The sequence below is a fragment of the Staurois parvus genome, unplaced genomic scaffold, assembly GCF_062004578.1.
Source record: "Staurois parvus isolate SC_StPar_1 unplaced genomic scaffold, SC_StPar_1.0 ptg000114l, whole genome shotgun sequence".
NCBI classification, from domain to species: Eukaryota; Metazoa; Chordata; class Amphibia; order Anura; family Ranidae; genus Staurois; species Staurois parvus.
In genome coordinates, this window is record NW_028317910.1 from 8,462,387 (window position 1) to 8,483,847 (window position 21,461).

The 21,461-nt window shown below is 44.3% G+C and overlaps 1 protein-coding gene across 14 annotated transcripts in view; it reads right to left on the reverse strand.

Moving 5' to 3' along the window:
* The window catches only part of MICAL3 (microtubule associated monooxygenase, calponin and LIM domain containing 3), a 236,282-nt gene extending 216,746 nt beyond the window's left edge, over positions 1-19,536 (reverse strand). For 13 of the 14 annotated variants that reach the window (XM_089671866.1, XM_089671864.1, XM_089671865.1 and 10 more), the window contains exon 1: positions 19,339-19,536. The gene's annotated coding sequence lies outside the window, so the exon portion shown is untranslated. Of the gene's footprint in view, positions 1-5,523; positions 5,653-19,338 lie in introns of those variants that run through there. The other variant, XM_089671854.1, reaches the window with a different exon arrangement.
* Positions 19,537-21,461: the final 1,925 nt, after the last annotated feature.

Here is a 21,461-nt window from a genome sequence, read left to right on the forward strand (position 1 = left end):
GTGTAAATGAGGCCTAAGTTATTTTTCAGCTTCCTCTAACAGACCAAGCAAAAATGGCAGTTAGAGGGTTGAGACAAAGCAGTTAACACTGATTCGGTGATTACAGCGGCTAGCTTTTATTCAGTTACACAGGACCTTTATCACAAAAAGGGAAAAAAAAAAAACCAAACTGTTGCTTTATCTGCTTTAAAAATTGTTCAGCTTTAATTTGCTAGTCAAGTTTATTTAAATCTAACACTGGGGTTTATTTACTAAAGCTGGGGCGTGCAAATTCAGGCTCACTTCTGCACAGAAACCAATCAGCTTCTTCCCTCAGCTTGTTCAGTTACACCTGGAAGCTGATTGGATTCTATGTAGTAGTGAGTCTGATTTTGCACTCCAGCTTTAGTAAATAAACCCCAGTGTGTTTTCCACAGAATGACAATGCTGCTGTCCACGGGTGGCTTTTCCATCCAAAGGCCTATACATTAGTCTTTTTTTTTTTTATTCAACCAGTGGGTTGGAAAAAAAAAAAAAAGACCCAACTCTCCCTTTCACAAGGTGGATGCGGCAATACTTCCACTGAGTTATGGTGTTCTGACAGCACGGAGACTTCCCCCACCATCAGAATACACTGATCAGGACTGCCGACTATAGCCAGCAACACTGATCTCCCATTATCTTCCAACGAGTAAGAGCGATAGATCGACTACTGTACATCCAGCCAGTCCATACATGGGTCAAAATTCAGCCGGTCCCTGAACTGGCCAAATTTCAATCTATGTATGACTGGCTTAAGACACAAAGTGTGTTGCTGGTCAGATCATGAGGTGAAAAGAAAAAGAAAAAACGAATGCAGACACCACATCTAAGGATTCATAAGCTGCAAAATAATACAGTTTTGTTTTCAGTCTTATACCACTTTAAAGCCATTTCACATTTTTTGCTGCCTGTTACCCGTTGGGGAGAATTTCTCTAACTTCCTGCCCTGGAGACACAACAGGAGAAGAAACCCCTTCTAGGCACCAAGAAAACAACTACCTCCAATGGAAAGTTTACTCACGTCCTGCTGTAACAGCAACTGTAAAATTTTAGAATTTTCCATCTTTTTGTGTCTCAGGGACAAATAGAATAAGTGACTCTACCTTGCAATAAAAATCTGAGAGGAGTCCAAACCCTTCTCTACTCTTTCCAAAACCTAGAAAAAAAATCTGTCTGAAAACACAATTTAAAAAAGGAACTAAAGATTCCATTTCAAAAACTGCAGACAGGAAGGATCTTTATTGCAGAGGAAAACTGTAATGTCTGCCTACCTGCCTATTCCTCAGAATACACAGCTCAGTTCATATTCCATGACAGATCCTGTATTCTGGGATGACTGAACTCCATGCACGGGATCCCAAGCCAGCCAATGAAGACAGCCGCAGTCTGGCACCTGGAAGAAGGAACCTCAGGCCATTGAGGCCTGGTCCATACTAGTGCGGGCCGCGTTTGAGTGGACACGGCAGCACATTCATTTGAATGGACAGCTGTTCTTGCGTGAAACACAGGAATAAGGTGCATGGTTTATCTGATCATGCATTTTCCCTGCGGTTCCTACAATCGCACTGTGGGCTGAGATGCATAGGGGTGCCATTCAAAATGGCTGCCCCACGGCACGTCTCGCAAGAGCAGCGCGATTGGGCTGCGGGTGGTTGTACCTAGCCTTAAGGAGAGGTAGGTATTGCAGAGTTTAGTTCTGCCTTAATGAGAGATAGAGATATATATACACACACACCTTTCATCATCTCAGCTACTAAGCCCATGACATCACATGCATTAAAAGGAGGACTCCTAGGCCAATCAGTTGTGATACCCTCAGGCTAGGTTCACATTTGTGCACTTCTGTGTGCTGCATAGCAGCACATTCATTTCTGTTCCTGCGTTTTCTGCAGGAAAAGGTCCCTGCACCCATTTTAAAATGCGGCTGCACAGAAACTGCATGGCACTTTGCCACCATCTGTTTCAGAATGCTTGAAACCATGACATGTTTTTCAGTGCATGGGGTGCCATTAAGAGTTCACGTTTTTAGTGCAGCTGCAATCTGCACACACTCTCACACCAATGTGGACCTAGCCTCAGGCCTAATTTACACTTGTGTTTAAGGGTGCATTAAAAAAAAAAAAAAAAAAAAAAAAAAAAAAAAAACACAACATCTGGCTGAGCCTCATTTTTACCAAACCCCCCTTACACTGCAGATGTTTTGGAGGTGGGAGTACAGATCTATCAGTGGCGATGCTTTGGATTTGTATGTGGCAAAGATTATCCCTGCTATTGCATTCAGTGAACAGTACTGCCCAGTGAATGGGGACACCCTGTAACCATGTGCAGCATCCTAGTGTGGGGTTTAAGGGGTTAGAACAGACAGTGAGGGGGAGATTCAACTCCTCACATTTGTTAAATGCCTCCTGAAGAGCAATCAAAATGCAGACTGCTTCTGAAAGAGCAACGCTAGTGTGAACTAGCCCTGAAAGATACTGTGCCTATGTCCTCAGGGTCTCCAAACTTTTTAAACAAAAGAGCCAGTTTACTGTCCTTAAGAGTTAAGAGGGAGCCGGACTGTCATTGGGAGTAGAAAAGGTCCCATCTTTGGTGTCATGGTCAAGGGGGGGAATCCCGACCATTCCTTTGTCGTCAAAAGGGGGGGGGGAATTTTGTCCTTTTGTTGATATTGGTGGATGAAAATAGTGCCCCAAGGGCAGGTTAGAAGCAAATAAAGGGCTGCATTTTCCCACCGCCCTGGCCACAGTTTGGAGACCATTGGCCTACTGCATCATGGGAGCAAAAGAACATTTTCTTTACTGGTTCAGACTTGCTCAGCCATGACTCGTGTTGAACATGCAGTGGTGAATTCTTGCAATTCCTGCATGTGTAGGTCTGGTCTGAGTCATGCGAACCCCATAAACTACCAGGCTGATTTCCCCTCTCACGGACAGGGCTGTCATGTTTCTGATCTTCTGTCAGTCTCATGTTACAAGTCAGGGGAGAGGCGGAGGCGGTCTCACCAGACCCAAAAACACATGAATAATAAATGAGTGAAATCATTTAGAAATCAGTGCTGGGAGTGGAGGGCTGTGATGTCACAATGCTATGAAATCCTGCCAGGCCACAAACTGATCTTCTTCAGGATCTATCTATATAGTACCAACAGCTTGTGCCATGCTTTACAAAATAAACGGGGACAGAAGTTACAATACAATTCAAGACAAGAAGGTGAGGAGGGCCTGGGGGCAGATGGAGTGTGAGCTCATGGGCCTAAATGGACAATGACTAACTAGAAGGGTCACCTGGGGCAATGCTGAGTCCACAGAGGGGATACAAATAATGCCAGGAATAAGAGGGGACTGACTCATCAGCAGACAGAGAAGAGGGAAGTCTGAAGAATAGAGAAGTAAACACCACAGGGGAATAACAATAAGTCCAAGTTACAGACCCCCCCCCCCCCCCCCCCCCCCGCGCAATTATTAAAGGGGCACTCTACCCAAAACCAACAGATTTTATTGGATGATGGGGATTAATCCAATGAACACTTTGTTGCATATCCTGTTGCAGACTGACGCTGACCATACACCTAACAATCTGCTTTAGATCTACCAGCAACTTTGTAGCACAAGGGTCTGCCTGACACGATAGAGATTGGATGGAATCTATCCACTGTGTATGGGCAGCCTTAGATTTTATACAATGGAGGAGGTGTGAACACTGCAATCTCACTGCCACAACACACAAAACACCAGCAGGAGATTTCAAGCACCAGCCTCCACTTCTAAGTGAAATATTCCTTTTCGGTGGACTGGCCCATTTAAAAGGAAATGTATACCAGGAGAAATATGAAGTGAGTGCAGACCTCCTTCTGAAAATACTAACTGCCTGGCCGTCTCTGACCTTGAACAAGCATGCAGCAGGTTATAATAAATAAAATGCCAGCCTGGGGGTCAGTAACCTAGAAAGTGGTGAGGCCTGGATCAGCTTAACAGCCAGGCAACCAGCATTTTCAGCATTTGGACTGGAAATGTACAGTTGATACATGCAAAAAAAAAAAAATCAATCAGATATATTGCCGAGGCGCCCTGCACCACCAAAGAAGAACAATAATAACACCACAAAGCAATGTCCAGAGACCGAGGAGGAGGAGCCCCATCTCCGGCACTTCGCCGTCACCTGCTACCATCATCAGTGATCAGACCCGCAGATCAATTTACAGCACCCAGCCCAAAATAACACGCTGTGCAATGCTGACTGTGCACCAGAGCTGACAATCTAACAGACTGAGCATGACTGACAGGTGCAACATGTCTCAGCAGGACCCCTAATCAAAGGCTTGCTGGGATTTGTAGTGCCACAACAGTACTCACAGGAGTTCACAATCTAACAGATGCACACAACGTCACGGCAGGTGCACAGCCAAGCAGGTACCAGTAGCCTGTGTCAGACATGCTGGGAACTGGAGGACAGATTGTCAGATGTAGATCAAGTATGACAGCCCAGGTCCCTTTTAGGGCAGAGGAACTACAAGTCCCAGCAGAACTCCGCAAACCCTGTTGGGACTGCTGGTAGTTTCGCCACATCCCGGAGGGCCCCAGACTGCCTGTGTCTGGGATCTCTATGCCAAGGTCATCAACCCAGGAGCGACAGAAGGCAGCGGGCGGGCAGTCTAGCATCCATTATGATATAAAGACAATAAAGGGGGCCACATTCCATCACACAGCTCCCCATGGGGCCCCGAAAGAGGTCATTAACCCTGGCGGTGTCAGGCTGCTGACCTCTGAGGGACATCAGGTTCTGACGGCATCAATGGAGCAATCCTGCAGCTGCAGATGGCAGAGCTTATCAGTCAGTACCGGCATACAATGGGGCCCCTGTAACAGCCTCTACCAAGGGCCACAAGAAAGGGGAGGGAAAGGGTAAAATGACATGAGACTCAAGCAAGGCAACAGATGATCGGAGGAGAGGCAGGAAGAAAGGGGTTAATGGAGGAGCCAAGCAGGCTCATAGGGAAACAGGCTGAGGGTAGGGGCCCCAAGCATGGTACATAAGAAACCTAAGAAGAGGGGCCCCAGGGCAGCTAATGCCAAGGGCCACAGGAACAAAAGGGTTAATGAGTCACCTAACCTCATCAGCTGAAGGGCCCCAAGGTGACTCTACTCAGGGGCCACAGACAAGACCAGGGAAGGCATAAACTGGATGTGAGGGCCCCAGGAGTAGATGTGCTCAGGGGCCCCAGGAGGAGAGGAGCAGGGAAGGGGTTAATAAAGCATTAGGCAGAAAGTGGCCCTCAGAGTTCTACTCAGGGGCCCTAAGATATGTAGAGGTGGGAAAGGGTTAAAGGACATGCCAGGCTGAGGGGCCCCTGTCTGACTCTAATCTGGGGCCACAGGAGGCGCGGTGGAGGAATAGGGTACATGGAGCTGGCGGGGTACCCTCAGGGGCCCCATTTGTCAGGTGGGGCCCCGGGAGCTGTGCTCAGGGGCCACAGTGCACACACAAGGAGAAGAGGGCTCTCACCTCCGAGCCGCATCCCGAGAGATCCGCCCCGCCGCACTCTGCTCTCCTCCTCTCTGCTACAATGTATCCAGCGGCCGACACCGCCCCCTACGGAGCCTACCACTGCCGCCTAGACACAGAGGGGGGACTCCTCACCCCTCCAAACCCGACCGACTCTTCCACACCCCCTACCCTCCTCCCCGACGCTGACAACCGCACCGTGCACACAAGTAGGGCCACCAGAACTATCCACAGTGGAGCTTTCCCCATCCACCCTACCAGCTGAAAGGTGGTACAGTCCGCGCTATGATCAGACTGGCAGGGCTGGGAGGTGAAAAGAGATCAGAGGGAAGACGGGGCGGGCGGCCTGAGGAGGACAAACTGACCAATGAGGAAGCCGAGATTACACGGAGGCTCCGCCCATAGTTGTGCAGAGACAATTTTAAAGAGACAGTGCTTGGATTATTATTATTGATACTTGTACTATTATTACAGTATTTCAGGTTGTCTGTGCCGGAGAGACGGCGAAGCAACATAATAATCATAATAACAACAATTACTATTCTTATTGTTATTAACCAAATGGCCAAGACTTTGTATAATCTAATGTTAATGTCCTTTCAAAAATCATTTTCAATCTCTTCAAATATGCAGCTTCCATTCAAATAATCCCTAATGATCCTGCCATGAAGATCTTTGTTCAGGGGCTTCCTGTTATAGAGTGACAACGCTTTATCCCTGTCTCTCAATTTTGCTCCTGCGTTGTCACCCTGCCACATGGGCTTCAGATGGAGACTACTGCCTTTATAACCCATATTACACAGGCATGGTCCACTGTTGTCACTATCAGGGAACCCACCCTGAGAAAGATCAAGCAGTCATCACTGGGGTGCATGTGGACAGGAAGTGGCTAAAAGGAGATTGAAGAAGACCAGCAATGCTAAGATATCACAAGGGATGGAAAAAAAAGTAAGTTTTTTTTTTATTTGTCAATTGTTTGTTATACCCCATCCACAGAGCAATGTCATTTGTTTAGGGGTTAGGTGGATAAAGGCAGTGTAATCTATGGTGTATAATGGCCAGCGTGAATTTTTTAAAGGAAACTACAAGGTGCCTGAAGTATTAGGACTGAGCACTTTGAGTCATAAACCTGAGATGTCGCAAATGATGAAATAAGGTGAAAATAGGATTTTATTTATTTAAATTACAATTGTTTATAATAGAATGGGTTTAATCCTGGTATAAATAAATATTATTACTATTATATAACAAGAATAGTTCATGATTTCTTTAGGATATTGAAACCTGTCTGCAAACAGTGCTAAAATATTAGCAGGGTTTACATTTCAGTTAAATATATATACTGTATGTATATATTTTTTTAATCATTATTTATATAACAATTTATTTGTTTTATATATATATATATATATATATATATATATATATATATATATATATATATATTACACATAAATTGTTATATAAATAATAATAAAAAAAATATATATATATATATATATATATATATATACACATATACATATATATACATATACATATACACACACACACACACACACACACACATACATACATATATATACATATACACATACACATACACACACACACAGTATAGTTCTTTTCCCCATGGCATTTCTTTTCATATGATGCATTGTGACAGGTCCTCTTTAATATAAACCCAGCCATATCTGTATGACCCCCCAAGCATATAACACACTTATCATCCCTCAGCACCCCACTGTCATTCAGATTAAATTTTTTAGCATCTGCTCACTGAGCCTCAGTAGCTGCAGGCCCTTTATCACACTGGGGCAAATGATCACCCTTTTATACCATTTTCTATCATGCATGAGTAAATGCACGGAGTGCTATATAATATATACAGTATATTATAGAGAGATAGACAGAAAGATAGTCAGACAGACAGATAGATAGATCGATCAATCGATCTAGGGGCTCAAGAGACAGTGGGCCAAGCTAAGACTTTCTTGGTGAAGCTAGTTTGGTTTAAAAGAGAATATGTTATAAAGAAATTAAAATTTTAGGATGCAGGAGTATAACTGTCAGTGTCCACATAAAAGTGGAAGAAATATTTAGATAGACACATAAATATATAGATAGATAGATATGGATATTTATATATACAGTATATGTCTTTAGATTCACACGTGATAAATCAGAGCCCCTCCACTGTTGGGTCACATTCTAAGTCAGTGCAGTTGGTATATTTGCATGTTTCAATGACCTTGACCCTTTAGCAATCTTTACATGTATTCATTCTTTAGGCTGCATTCATAGTGTTACACAAGCACACAAAGCATGCAAAAAACATGTGTCACTTGCAGTCCCATTTATATTTAATGACAACCAGACATGTGATTTCAAATACTAAAACTGCAGAAAAAAACATCAAAGCTCCATGCTAAAGGAAGGTGCCCCAGCTACGTTGCCGCATTTGTTCCACTTAGGGCAGCCCATTGAAATGAATCATCAAAAAAAGGATGCATATATGCAATAGCTGATGTCACGTGTCATTGTGCAAACAGGGCCTAATTCATTTGCAGTGTTTAGGGCTTGTTCACACCAAAACCTTGTTTCCTGCACCACGAAAATAACAGACAGGTTGCCCGATCTGCTGAGGGTGTCAGTGTATTCCTAACGACATATCAAAAGCAGATTGCAGACACAGTGCGTTTTCCTGCAACAGATCACATGGTACAGCAGTACTGAGTGATCCGGTTGCAGTGCGTTTTTGAAAAGTAGTGCCTGCACTATTATTGGTAGACACCAGTGCCATTCATGTGCGATTCAGGAGTGGCTCTTATATTTATTATTTTGCTGTTTTTTTGTTTTGTTTTATTATTTTGTTTTATATTCTGTTGATACTTTATAATATTTTTCTTGTTGCATTATTTTGTACTTCTGTTATTTCTCACCCATTAAGCCTTCCTCTGCCTTTCATCCAGCCGATTTATTTTAGTGATGGATACTGTACTGCAGATTTGTCGCTGAGTAAAGTTATAGGTAAATATCTTATAAATTCAGTGAAATACCAATTGTTTTGTAACTGCAATTTGCTCTAGGCCTGCAATGACTGAGTCACCCATAACTATTGTCCTGTTTTTTGAATTTCAAAGGCAGACAGGCGGTGTGTTGGTGTTAGGTGCAAAGAGACTGGCCACTCATTAGTTCATCCCTCCAGAAAAATGTGACCATCTTTTTTCAGGCATCATCCAAGATCAGTATCTACTTCCTGAACTGAGATGCCAGCTAAGAGATGACAAATCATGTCTGTTCAGTTCTTGGATGTGTTCACAAATGTCTGACACAGATCAGCCCCTGCTGCAGTCTCTCATCTTGTGACATGCTACCAAGGTAGAATCCAAGCAAGATAGAACCATCTTTGTTCAAGTATCATCCAAGGTCATTGTCTACTGCCTGGTTTCAGAGATGACTCGGTCATGTAAATCCTGCTGCCTGTGCATTTCTTGTTTGTGTTCACAAACGTCTGACACAGATCAGCCCCTACTGCAGCCTCTTCCCTTGTGATTTGCTAAAAAGTTACAATATTGCAGTCTGATCACTGGGGAAGAGGAGACTGAGGAAATGCTTTCTCCTGTCTGCAGCAGACTGATGACACCATCACTGCCTAGGCAAAGTCACTGACTGCAGATCAGGGTGGCTTTTTATTAATAAAAGGTGGGACTTTTCTGAAAAATGATATTGTTGCAGTGGCATGTGAAGGCAAGTCAAAACCTAACTAAGCTTAAATCTACCCCCACCCCAATTCTAAACCTATTCTATTTACCCTGTAAAGGAAAGATGCCTATACTTACCTATTCGGAAGTCACTCTGGTCTGGACACATGATCTGTTCAGTGGCCAGCTTCATTGAAAAGGAGAGATCACCGACAATGGCTGCAGAACCTGGACTATGACATCACCAATAATCTTGCCAGGGGTATCCATTGTCATCTGTCCCTCCTCTACACTGAAGCTGGTGCTGGCATCTGATCATGTGATCATCAAGTATATACATCGTTCCTTTTACAGAATAGATAGAATAGACTTTGAATGAGGATGGGAGTAGATTTAGGCCCCATTCACACTTTGGTGTATTGGAATCGCTTTCAGAATGCGCAATTCTGCCTGCGATTCCAGAATTGCAGCAAAATGTGCAATACACTTGTGGTGCCATTATTTTTTAATGGCACCCCAAATGCAGTGCAATTTTGATGCGATTGTCATGCAACAAAACACACAAAAATCATGGCAAAGCACAACATTGCCAAATGCACCTGGCACTGTGCCAACATGAGCTTCTTTGGTGCATTTTTGGATCGGAGGGAGGCCTATGCAAAATGAATGATGCCACAAAAACACGCCAAAAAATGTGACACGGTAGCATTACTCAGGTGTGAACTAGGCCTTAAGGTGGTTGTAAAGGCTCAAGGTTTTTTACCTTCATGCATTCTATTCTAAAAAAAAAATTTGTGTGCAGCAGTCCCCCCCCCCCCCCCCAATACTTACCTGGGCACCATCTTGATCCAGCAATGTGCACAAGAGCAGTGGATCTCTGGGAACTCTTCCTCCTCACTGGCTGAGACAACAGCAGGAGCCATTGGCACCCGCTGTTGTCAATAGCCAGTAGCAAGTGCCTGCCTTCTACAGCCAGTGATCCAATGAGGAGAGAGTGAGAGAGGTTGCTCTGTGTATGAATGGACACACAGAACACAGCTTAAGAGCGAGCCCTTGGGTGCCCCAGAGCATGCTGCTTGCTCTGGGGGTCACTCGGCATGATGGAAAGACCAGGAGTGCTGGTGGGGGATCTGAGAAGAAGAGGATCATGGTTGCTCTGTGCAAAACCACTGCACAGAGCAGGTAAGTATTGACATGTTTATTTTTATTTATAAACAGCCTTTAATATAAATTAAAGCTTAGTTAGGTTTGACTTGCCTTCCACTTTAATACATGGCACATAGTTCTACGAGCTCTATGGGCTGTGCCAACTTTCCTTTATTTCCCATCATCCCCTGTTATCAGAAATAAGGAGACAAGGGTGTGTTGTCACATGACTATCATACAGGAGGATTGAACCACTGAACAATCATGGCTGCTGCCTTGGCATTTTTCCCACACTTCTCAATTACTGTAATGGTGAATCTATTATCTTGCAAGTATGGAACACTAAGCTCAGATTTTCTCTGATTCCAGGAAATACTCCCCCCCGTTGTGTGACCCCGATGCCTGTCTGCGGATTTTATGTCTCTACCTGCCTTTGGCGGCCCTCTAGGAAGAGCTTCTGTCGGCCAAGGGCAATCACCTCTTCTTAGACGTAATAAGATTAGTGAAACAGAGGAGACCATCTGACGCTTCCACCTAAACTGCAAATCCCATCCAAGATCACCGTAATGAGATTCTCTTTACCCAGAGCCACACTGACCTCAGCTATGGCAAATACTGACCGCTGGCTGAAACCTATACTGATGAATCTGCTCGGGATGGGGGTGGGTGTCCCTTAAACATTCATTGGATTGTATTCCATTGCAGACAGGTTAAAATCCCACATCTATAGAGGTGCGCCACACCAACTGAGATGTAAAATCAGGCTTGCATTTGGCATGTTATTTTGTGTACACTGATGGACAGTGGGGAAAGATGTTTAGTAGGGCTTGCAGAAAGGAGAGAGTTTAGGATGGGTGTCACTGGTGCATTGAAATGCCCAGAAACCCATAGAGGAGGCGGGAAGTGGAGCAGTGGTATGTAGTCTATATAATTGCAGTCTGTAAAAAGTGTTGGCACTCTCCTTTCCTCAAAGGTATCATCGTATTAAACTGATGCATATGGTGGTGAGCACAAAAGTGGCATTTGGTCCTGGATTTAGGCCCCAATCACACTTAGGCAATTTGGAATCGAAATAGTGCAAAAATCGTGGTAAAATGCACAATGCATGCTTAAGTGCCATTCATTTCTATTGGCGCCCCAAAAGCAGTGCAATTTTGCCATGATTGTCACTCAACAAACTGCATGTAAGAAAAAAAAAAAAATTTGTTTTTGAGCTTCTTTGCCGCAACTAAGGCACATAGGGGAGCCCATTCAGGTGAATAGCTTTCCCTATGCGTGAAATGCGTCATTGTGTAAAAATAACCCACAGAAAATTGCAAGCAGTAACGTGAGTGAAGTGTGAAAGGGGCCTAGATTTGAGATATCCAAAGAAGGGTAGCACTGGTTCCATGGCTCTCAAAATAGAGGATTATAGGAAAGAAGGCAGAGCAGCCATGATAGTTCAGCACTCCAGGATGATCATGTGACTGCACAGCACCAGTCCCATGTCTCCAATTATAGGGCATTGTAGGAAAGAAAGTGGAGCCAACCACCATAATGGTTCAACAGCCTTATTCTCATCCAAGGTCATCATGGTTGTAACTGTTAGGTTGGTTCCTACCTACCTGTGCACTGTTATGTGTGTATTGCAGTGCATAAAATGCATGTGTCATGAAAATACATTGTTTCCAATGAGGCTGTTCACATCTACATGCTGCATGCTTCTTATAAAAAATTAGCCATATTCAAAATTTTATGCATTTACCTGCATTTTTTTGATTGATTGATTGAGTGAAATGTTGTAAAACTCATAAAACACAATAAAAACATGCATCAAAGAACTTAAAATGCAAAAAAAATGCATGGCAATAAAAGTGGAGAGATGAGAATCCAGCCTTAATGCTGTACTGTCATAAAGTTTATCAAGGTCATGATGCACGGGTTCCTGTCAGTTCATAGCCTGCTTCTGCTCTAACCAGCACCCAATCTGAGTTTCTCATGTCTACAAATTGTGAGAGAAGCCTGCAGGCCAGCTACTATTGAGGGAAACAAAAACTGGATAAGAGACATGTGACAGCAGAGACAACAAGTCAGAATACTATCAGTAATATAATTATTATTATACAGTATTTATATAGCGCCAACAGTTTGCTCAGCGCTGTACATTATAATCGGAGACAGTACATGAGACAGTACAGTAACAATACGATTCAATATACGAGGGGTTCGAGGGACCTGCTCCTTGGAGCTTACAATCTAGGAGGGAGGGGATATTGGTACAGGAGGAAATAGCTGTGGGGGATGGAGTGGTAGGAAGAGTGGAGGAGATCAGCAGTTAGGTGAGGGTGGGGTAGGCTTCCCTGAAGAGATGGGTTTTCAGGGTGCACCTAAAGGTGAGGAGGGTAGGTGACAGTCTGATGGATTGGGGTAGTGAGTTCCAGAAGATGGGGAAGCCCTGGAGAAGTCCTGGAGATGGGCATGGGAGGAGGAGACCAGGGAACTAGAGAGTAGGAGGTCTTGTGAGGAGCGGAAAGTACGTTTTGGGTGGTATATGGATATCAGGTCGGTGATGTAGTTTGGGGCAGTGTTATGAACAGCTTTGTGTGTCAATGTTAGTAATTTGAATTTTATGCATTGGGCAATCAGAAGCCAGTGGAGGGATTGGCAGAGGGTGGTGGCAGATACGGAGCGGTTATTAAGGTGGATGAGTCTGGCCGCAGTATGATCCCATTGGAAACCCTGCCATATGCTTTTTACATAAGATTTACATAGCAGTCAGGGCCATGTTGTTCTCAGTAAGAAAAAAGCAAATTCCATCTCCATTTATCCATATAAAACTATGCCTAATTCTTGTCCCTTATATTGCCTGCAATAATATAACCGTCCACAGGGGGCGCCCCCATGTGGCTGCGGCGATTCCCATGTATGGCTGGACATTGAGTCCGCTGTCTGATACAGTGTAGCATGAGTCTATCTCTGTCTTCCATCCTCCAGCGCCGACTGGCTTTGGAGGGACTGCAGATGTGATCAGCAGTGCAAGACAGGCACTCCATTGTCCCTGTCCTTGTCATTTATTGTGACAGCAGTGTACAGCACACAACAACAAACAAAAAGATCTCTGTCTCCTTCTTTTGTGACTAATCAAACACAACCTTCTGGCCCTGTCATGGTGGTTGCAGCGGACAATTGCAGACAAAAACGTACAAACTGAGTTTATGTTTAATAGGTCAGAACTGCTTCAGTTACAAAACCAACCATTTTCTTCTGTTGAATCTTACACTTTTTATCAATAAAAAGCCATCATGGAGCTCCAGTTAGTGACTTTTCCTAGACTGAGATGATGTCAGTTTGCTGCAGACAGGAGGAAGCATTTCCTCAGTCTTCTCTCCCCAGTGATCAGATTGCAATATTGTAACCTTGTAGCAAAGGGAAGAGACTGCAGTAGGGGCTGATCTGTGTCAGATATTTGTGAACACAGCCAAGAAATTCACAGGCACCAGGATTTACATGATTGAGTCATCTCCGAGTCCAGGAAGTAGACTATGACCTTGGATAATACCTGAACAAAGATGGCTCTATCCTCCTGGACAACTGACATAGCCCCAACATGTTCTGTAATGCTACCCAGGGAACTGTTCCCATACATCTGTGTCACTGAAAAGTTTACACGTTTCTTCAAATTCCTCATAGTGGACAAATCGGCATTCGTTTTCAACCAAAGTGACTAGAAAATTCAAGCAGGATGGAAATTATTTTCTGAAGGTAAGAAAACAAATGATCTATAATCTGCAGTCTCTGACTATCCCTTGTAGTTTGTCTGCAATCTTTGACTGTCTCTCTGGCAGTCAAGTCGCATCAAAGTAGTGCAGGAACGTTTTCAAAGCTACTGCGACTTTAGGTTGCATAGATCCGAATCTGTGCCATTGAGTCACATGACAAGCCGCACAAGGGTGAACGGATCCTAAAGTTGGCCTACACATTGTACAATTTTTGTTGTATAATTTCCTTTAGATTTACCAAAACCATATAATATGAGGTCAAACCTAAACACTTTCAAATTGTATGCAGTCAGGCCGGCCCTTGCACTACATAGTTGAAAGTAAATCTAAAGGAAATTGAACAAGAAAATTGTATAATGTATAGCCAGCTTGGATGTCATACTGAGGCCTACTATATCAAGTATGTTGATCGCCTCTGGAAGAAGGGCAATCTATTTGAAAATCAGGATATTATTTTCCAATTAAACACTGTTGCAGTCATTAACACTAGTATGCAGGGGCGGACTGACCATTCGAGCACTTGGGCACTGCCCGAGGGCCCAGGGTCAGTAGGGGGCCCCATGAAATGCCCCTGGTACCTTTTACAGGCTTTTTTGGGTGTGCTTTGAGTGTGGGCAAGGACACAGGGGCCCCATGACCCCCTATTGCCCGGGGGCCCCATGACTTGTCAGTCCACCACTGCTAGTATGTAAAACTTTTATCCCAGAAGGAAAAACAAAAACTGCTTATTGAGTGTTATCTGGAGTTCAGCTTTCATTTATTAGTCAAGTTCATTTAAACGTGCATCAAATACTACCCTCTGCCTAGACTGACAATACTCCTGTCCAAAGGTGTCTCCACTGTCTCCTTCATACAGAGTGGAGACACCCTAAGGCTCAGTTCACACTAGCGTTGTAAGCAGGCGTTTTGCAGGCATTTGAGGGGTGTTTTTAATACTCAAACTCCTATGAAAATTATACACATGGCAGTACACAGTGCTTTTCGCACTGAAGCGTTAGCGTTGCAGCAAAATTGACACCTCATGTTGAGTCAGGAGGAGTTACAGCCTTTCAACGCCTCCCATTGAAGTCTATGATGACACTCCTAAAATGCCTGGCAGGCGTTTGCGAGGTGTTTGCGGGCGTTAATACCATTACCTTCCTTATAGGCGTTTGTGGTGCGGTTTTAACGCTTGGAAAACACCTATGAAACGCTTCAAAAACGCGCATAGAGCTTTTAGGGAGCATCCGAGGAGCTTTAAAAATGCTCTCCAAACGCCTGTCAAATGCTATAGGGGCATTTGGGAAGAAGTCAAATGTGAACAAGCCCTGAGACATGAAGTGTGTTACTGGCAGGAGAAAATAAAGGGGAAAAAGCCTGAAAAAAGAAAACTAATGCAGCCACCATATTTAAAGCAGAACTAAACCCTCCTATCCTTTACAACCAAAGAAGCTGCCATCTTAGCCTCTAATTGATCTGCAGTTTCTATGGTGCTGCACGTTATCAGCCTTGACAACAGTCATTTGCTGGCTTGACAGTTCGACATAGCGACTAGTAATATGCCATGGATGTACTGTAACTGATCTGGTTGTAAAGACAGAAGATTTACTACCAGGAGCGGACTGACCATTTGGAAACTCGGGCACTGCCCGAGGGCCCGGGGTCAGTAGGGGGCCCCATGAGATGCCCCTGGTACCTTTTCCATAGGCTTTTTTGAGTTTGGGCAAAGACACAGGGGCCCCATGATCCCCTATTGCCCGGAGGCCCCATGAGTTGTCAGTCCGCCCCTGTTTACTACCTTATGCATTCTATGCACGGAGGTAACAAACCTTCTGCATGCAGCTCCCCCAGCCTCCCCCCCTTACCCGATCCTGATTCAGCGATGTGCACGAGAAAAGAGGTTCTCTCCTCTCTCTCATTCCTCATTGGCTCAGACACAGCAGTGGGGGTCAATCACAGCCAGTGAGGAGGAAGCAAGGGCGCGGGGATGAGTTGTGCTCTGTGCGTCTGAGCCGGCTCGTGATCGAGCTTGCAGGTGTGCCACAATAGCGGCTTTCTATGGTGGAACACCAAGAAGAGGAGAGTCCAAGAGCGCTGGCTGGGACCAGAGAAGAGGAGCTACACAGAGCAGGTGAGTATAACATGTTTTGTGATTTTTTTTTTTTTTTTTTTTTTTTTTTTTAAATAAAACAAATCTAGGCTTAAAAAAAAATTTCAATCAGACTAAACCCTCCTGTCCTTTACAGCCAAGGAAGCTGCCATCTTAGCCTCTGATCTGCAACTGCCATGGTGCTGCCCATGTGGTCAGTTATTACTTCAGCCAGTTGATGGTTTGACAGTTTGGCTGAAAGAAAAAGCAACTGTGACCAATATCATTCACGGCATGTATTAAATAGCACTGTTTTGGGAAACAGATAAATTGATGGATTTAGAACAGCTTTAGGTTCTTGATTGATAAGCTGCAATATAAAAAAAAAGTTGTTTTGGTATTTAACCCTTGTTCACACTGAATGGACTTTGAAATCTCATTACTTCATAGTTACGAAGTTAGTCTGGCTGAAAAAAGACAAATTTCAACCATTAAAAAAAAAAAAAGTTATAATCCTATACCCACAGTTGATCCAGAGGAAGGCAGAAAATCTCAGCAACGCATGATCCAACTTGCTCCTGCTGGGAAAAAAAATTCCTTCCTGATCCCCCCCGAGAGGCAAATCGGATATTCCCTGGATCAACGTTACCTATAAGTGTTAGTATCCAGTTATATTCTGTGTATCTAGGAAAGAATGCAGGCCTTCACTTGAAGTAGTGAGCCGTAGGTCTTCAGTAGGCTATCCCTTCACCTCCTATCATAGAGATACAACAAGAAGGGCAGCACAGTGGCTAAATGGTTATTGACTCAAATCCAATGAATGAAAGTGGTGGTCCAGGAACAGTCAGGCTGTGGTGTGAAGAGCTAGATGATGCAGCACAGTGGCTAAATGGTTAGCACTTCCACCTGGCAGTACTAGGGTCATTGGTTCTAATCCCAACCACAGCACTACCTGCCTGGAGTTTGCATGTTCTCCCTGTGCCTGCGTGGGTTTCCTCCCACACTCCAAAGACATGCTGGTAGGTTAATTGGCTCCTGTCTAAATTGGCCCTAGTATGTTAATGTATGAATGTGAGTTAGGGACCTTAGATTGTACACCCCTTGAGGGTTAGGGACTGATATGAATGTACAATATATATGTAAAGCGCTGTGTAAATTGACGGCGCTATACAAGTACCTGAAATTAAGAAGTACGAAGAAATCTCTCCCAAGTAATGGAAAGCCATGTACATATCTGAATATCTGAATATCAGCATAGAACAGGACTGGAGTGTGAGAAAAAGCAGCAGTACAAAGGGCCAATCAATTCATGTACTGAGAAGAAACACACTGGTAGGAGGGAAGAGCAGAGTGATATGCAGATAAACTCATCATTGTGCTGCTTCTGCTTCCCCTATCCAGTCACAGGATGAGAGGTGGTCCCAGAGGGAAGTGGGTTGGATGAGGCTGGCCATCATCACAATGAGGACATCTAGTGGCCAAAAAAATTGCAGGAGAACTTCTGCTTTAAATGGTCTCACAGTGAAAGTGGGAGCGAGTAGCAACTAAAACTAGGTACCCCCCCCCAATCCCTTTCAAATACTACTTTAAAAGTTTCTGTTGATAGGCTTTGGGCTTGTTTGAGGTGTATTTGACCTGCAGTTTACCTCCTTTGCATCTGCACAGGACCTTCTTCAAGTAGATTTTGCATCCCTATAAACTTGTATGTAATGCAAGAACCATTTGAGGAAACAAAAACTACTCATCACAGGTCCATGCTTTTTTTTTGCACTTTTTTTGCACTACATACATAGGGCAGCCTGTTCATTTTCAATTTTGTAAACCCTTACATAGACCCATTGAAGTGACTGGCCTCAGGTGATAGACAGGGATGAAGCAAATCCTCCCACACCAGTTGTACCTGTTTATCTTCAGTCTTCTCTTCTGTAAATCCGTTCAAAGTACTGACTTCATAAAGCTTGTCTGAGCGTTCCGAATAAAGGGGGTGGAGAGCTGATGTCAGACACTGCAAAGCTCAGTGAGGAGAGCTCTGAGAATTGATTGGAGGGAAGAGACACACCCTCTTCACACAACACACAGGAACAGAGCTGAGGCTGTCAATCTGCTGGAAGTCCCTCCCCTGTCACCATTTTTCTTTTGGTGTCAAGAAAACTTGTCAGAAGTAATTCATACTGATAGCAGAGTAAGGAAGCAGCAGACAGAAATGACACTTAGTGCTCTTAATTGAGACAAGTACACACTACAGAGGGATATGCTTTGTTCATATTTCATGTCTGAGGTTTACAGCCACTTTAACTGTGTGTTTTGATACAGTTGTCACACATTTTGAAAAATGCTTTTGGGGTGGCATTAAGACTGAATGGCACCACAAGTGCTACATGCTTTTTCTGTTTGTTTTGTGGATGCAGCCTGAGAACAAGAAGAAGCCAATCAATGTATGTGCTAGCAAGAAGTATGCTAACAGGAGGAGAGAATGGCAGGGAGAATGAGCTCATTGCTGCTTCTTTCGCTCTCCATTCACAGGCTGGGGTGGGTCCAGGATGACCTGGGCTCAGTGGAAGTGGAGTTGAATATTGCTGGCCATCAGACTGAGGGCATCTAGTGGCAGAAATAGTACAGTGCAGGAAATCTCTGGATTGAGGGTAAATATTGCTACAAAAGCTGTTTTTTTTAAATGATCTTTTACTAAGCCATTCATTTTATCTTATCAGTTTTTGGCTGGAGTTCGCTGCAATCTTAAAGTAAAGTATATTTTAGTTTTGGATGTAGTAGTAAATGGATAAAGCCCCTGTCAGTTTTTTTTTAGTTTTTTTCTCCTCCCTATCATGGAGATTTCCCTTTATTTCCTGTCCGATAGACACAACAAGAAGCCACATCTCATCAGTTGTCACCAGAACAGGTGACCACATTTTTTTGGGTGACAACGCTAAAACTTTGGATTTCCCATCACTTTCTGTTGCAGTGACAATGGTCACCAGGACAAACAAAGAAGATGACGCCCCCTAGTGGGGGGCGCAGACAGCCATGAAAACATGACAGGGGTTCTTAACCTTTCGCGCTCCACCCAGAACTAACAAAAAAAACAAAGGATTTGGCTGGATGTTCCCTTTAATGGCTTCATCCTATTATGAAGTCTTACCTCTATGGTGTCGCATTGCGTTCCGTCTGCAAAAGCCACCCACTCATCCGTTGCTGCTTTCTGCTGGCTGTCAAGTTCGTGCGTGTTGCAAATTCATGTTTCGTCTGCCATGTACACTGGATGATCCTCCGGGGACCCCCTTTCCCTGAATCAGAGATGCATCAGCTCCGATCTCCTCCCCTCCATCTTCCGTCTGTGGTCCTGCGTGATGATCTCGCAGCTCGTCACGGTTACCATGGTGATGGAGATGGAGCCTGCGGTGCCCTTCCCTTCTGCTGCACCCCCCGGGACACCTAATCTTCCTACAGAAGAAAATATGACAGCGGGGAGAATCTTCCCTCGCCTCTACAATGGTTACATAATCACAGACCAGGGGCAGACTGACAACTCATGGGGCCCCCGGGCAATAGGGGATCATGGGGCCCCTGTGTCCTTGCCCAAACTCAAAAAAGCCTATGAAAAAGGTACCAGGGGCATCTCATGGGGCCCCCTACTGACCACGGGCCCTCAGGCAGTGCCCGAGTTTCCAAATGGTCAGTCCGCCCGTCACAGACCATACATCCTCATACAATCCCATTTTTTTAATGATTGTCATTTAGTTCAGAAACGCAAGAGGAAATTTTCATGTAGGAGAGTCGTACAACTTTTCTTTTGAACAATAAACCCGTGCACCTTGCTCACTGATCTTGATGGGTGTACAAATATACGTGTGCTTGTCAGCATGAATACTCATTTCTGACCTGTCACATTATACAGCAACAATATCATTTTGCAGAAAAGCGCACCTTTTATTATTATAAAGCCTTTCTTAGTCTGTGACTATACCTAGGCTCAGATAATGTCATGACTCTGCTGCAGGCAGGGGGAAGCATTTCCTCCGTCTCCTCTCCCACAGTGATCAGACTGCAACATTGTAACTTCATAGCAAATCACAAGGTGAAAGGCTGCAGCAGGGGCTGATCTGTGTCAGACATTTGTGAACACAGCCGAGGCCAGGATTTACATGATTGAGTCATCTCTGAGCCCGCATCTCAGTCCAGGAGGTAGATAGTGATCTTGGGTGATGCCTGAAAAAAATGTTGTGCTATTCTTCTCTGTGCCATGTTTCTGAGGCAGACCAGATTGATTCTGATTGGCCAGCACCTGCACAGTGAATCACGCTGGTCCGTCCTGGAAGAGATGCGTAGGGAAGAGGGAGAAGAGTGGGGATTTCACATCCCCAGATTGCTGGATCGGCTGCATGGGTACTGACAGCTCAGCGCCCCCGGAGGTAAGTACAGCAGGAAGGACCGGGAGGTAGGTGGATGTGTGCGGTGTTAATTCCCTTTACATTTTTGATGAAAAATTGAACTAACACTTTAAATATAATGTAAACATTACAACAATAGCTTAGAATGTGACTCTCTGGAAATATGTTAGATATTTCCTTTAATGTGACTTTTGGTTCCCCTTTTACTTCCCTTTTTCAACCACAGACAACTGATTGATTGAAGTGTATGTGGCCCCTGGCAGTCAACTTCTCATATTTGCTCCCTTTTGGCCTATTTAATACACAATTGACAGTGTTTTACTATATCTGCTTGTTAATCTGAACTCCAGCCCAGGGGCGGACTGACCATTTGGAAACTCAGGCACTGCCCGAGGGCCCGGGGTCAGTAGGGGGCCCCATGAGATGCCCCTGGTACCTTTTTCATAGGCTTTTTTGAGTTTGGGCAAGGACACAGGGGCCCCATGATCCCCTATTGCCCGGGGGCCCCATGAGTTGTCAGTCCCCCCCTTCAGTCGTGCACAGTTGTACAGGCTCTTCTCTTGGACTAAAATGGCTTACAGTTGTGGCCAAAATTATTCAACCCCCAATGCTGTAAAGGGGTTTAGGGACTATAGTGTACATTTGGAATTGTATTCAGAATCAAATCCTACAAGGACGTTGTAACTACCCAAATGCAACTAAAATGACATCAATTGTTTATGTAATACAGTAGTAAATGGTTCTTATGTGGTTTCTTCATTGCCACAATTATTCAACCCCTTAAAGACTACCACTCTGAAGAACAGAGGTTCATACAGGTGCTTTCCATCAGGTATTGAAAACACCTGTGGATGTCACCGAGCAGCAATCAAGC